The sequence below is a fragment of the Carcharhinus amblyrhynchos genome, chromosome 8 (assembly GCF_965287045.1).
Source record: "Carcharhinus amblyrhynchos chromosome 8, sCarAmb.v2.hapA, whole genome shotgun sequence".
Classification (NCBI taxonomy): Eukaryota; Metazoa; Chordata; class Chondrichthyes; order Carcharhiniformes; family Carcharhinidae; genus Carcharhinus; species Carcharhinus amblyrhynchos.
In genome coordinates this window covers 99,325,660-99,328,096 of record NC_137331.1, presented here as the reverse complement: position 1 = coordinate 99,328,096, position 2,437 = coordinate 99,325,660, and positions in this window count along the sequence as shown.

Genomic DNA, 2,437 nt, shown 5'->3' with positions numbered 1-2,437 from the left:
AACTTCGAAGGCAGTTTAACTAATTGATGCTTGGGTCCCAGTATTATTGTGTCATATCAACAGCTGAGAGAGATTCAACAGGAAATGTCACATAATTATTTCATGCAAGCTGACCTTTGAGGATGGCAACTCAGAGGTTAACAATAAATCTCGAGTTGCCAGCTGCTTTAGGTTGTCCTGTTTGCTTATTTTAACTTGGAAAGGGGGTACCACTTGAATATCTGTGAGGTCCTTTTCCACCTCATAGCTGCCAATTTTCCTAAGTTGTCTATTATCCGTTCCAAGCCACAGTAAAGCTTTGAAGGGTAGACAAGGCCAATAAGCATAGCGAGTGAAGTAAAACTTCAAATCAACAATTATCCTTGTATAACCAGCTTTTCTTTCTCCCAATTCTTTCATCTATGACTAAAAGCAGCAATTTATGCTGGGTCTCTTCTGAACTTGTTGGCCTCCATGTGTCATAGTCAAGAGGTGAAAGATTTTAAAAAATGTTTTCATCAGCTGGATCTCCCTCAAGCTGCATTGTCATAAAACCCAGTGGGACTGAATTTGAGCAGTTACTGTTTTGACCTCCAAAGTGAACAGAACTCTAGGCAATAGCCTGCGTAGTCTACCATCAAGCTGGTGGCAGCAGAAAGAACTCTGGCCCTCATCAAAATTTGCCGAAACCTTGTAACTTGTGCCCCCAGACTAACCCGTTCTACGTGCCTTCCCCTGTTGTGAGAGTTTTGCTCTGGAAAGGTGGAGTATTCTGCAACCAGTCACCCTCTCCTCGAAAGGAACATTCCAGTTGACTCCTGATTCTGGATCCTAGACAAAAGTAAAACTCATTATTGCATTAAATTGTGGCCATGCCTTGAACCCTCTCCATTTTTCCTTATCCCCACTGATGTTACAAAATCCTCTTGCATGTGTGTGTGTGTGCATGCGTGGGTGTGCGCATGTGTGTATTGTGTGCATATGTGCGTGTATGTGTGTTCGCTTGTGTCCATGTGCACATGTGTTTATGTGTATGCGTGCATGTGTGTGCATGCACGAGTCTGTGTGTGTATACGTGCATGCACATGTGCGTGCATGCACACATGTGGGTGTGTGCATTTGTGCATGTGTACGTGTGCACGCATCTGTGTGTGTAAAAAATGAACTATCCCTTTTTTTTCCATCTTACTTCGAGTTTGCTGTGCAAATGTTTGGTGGAAGATTGGAACATTTCCTAATTTATGGGTTGGGGAAACTACACTATCATTTAGAAAGGGGGGAATCAGAATTAAAAACACCTTTCTGATAATGGATGGGTAGACAGTGAGGAAATCAGGGCAGTTTGAATTGACCCTCCTCCTGATTGAGACAGAAAGTGAGACTTGTCTGGGATTGATCCAATTTGAATTTGACCAGAGTCCAAATTAAGAGACGAGCCAAATTAAAGAGAAAAGGATCAATTGGAAACCAAAAGAGGGAAACTCAGTGGCTAGAACTGAATTTAAGAAAAGTAATAAACCACAATAAACTCTTTAGGAGCAACTTGATGAATTATGTTACCAGATGGATGTGAAAGCACTAACCAGTGAAACTCTTGAGTGCTTAAGTCAGGGACAATTAAGATCTTTATTTAAGAAATTACGCATTAACTTTCCTCCTGAGACTCAAAAGCTCCAAGTACTCCAAATACTTTTGGAGAAGTTAGACCTTAGTCCCTATCCAGAACAGGCAGAAGAATGAGAACTCGAGCAATGATTAGAGACTGGTCTTCAAAATAGTTAGCCTGGCCACTAAACAGTTGGCGGAGCTTTTCTCTTATTTGACTTGTCTCTTTATTTGGACTCTGGTCAAATTCAAATTGGGGCTTGTAAAAGACTTTCAGAAAGAGAAAGGGAAGCTCAAGAGAGGGAAAAGGATGGATTGAATGGATTCATAAGAAAAAGATGTTGAAGCTGAGACTAAAAACTCAAGAAGCAGAGAGGGAATTCCAAGGAGAGATGAGGGAGATAAGTTACATTGTGGTGAAATGTCTTGCTAATGTCCCAAGCACTGCCCCAAGAGGCCAGAACAATCCAGAGAGGCTGAACAACCCAATCGATTCAGCATAACTCTGTCAAGTAACAGAGTGCTGGGAAAGGTCCTGAGACCCTGCAGGGAATGGAGGAGCCCCTCGGGAATAAGGTGGCTCCAAAAAAGCTGCTTGGATTTAAAAAGACTGTGATTCAACCAGAGACATTGATAGAAGCTGAGACCAGGCAGCAGAAACCTACGAAACGTTGGTGACAGTCAAGAACGTCTAAGGGATGGAATCACCCCCCACTGACCTCAGGTGAGAGCTACTCAAGGCAAGTCAAGGACAGAAAATTTAAAGCAGGTGCAGAGAAGGCCCGAGAGTCAACAGTAGGTTCTCCAACAATCCCCAATCTGAATAAGGACCAGAGAGGTCCTCCAGCTCCAC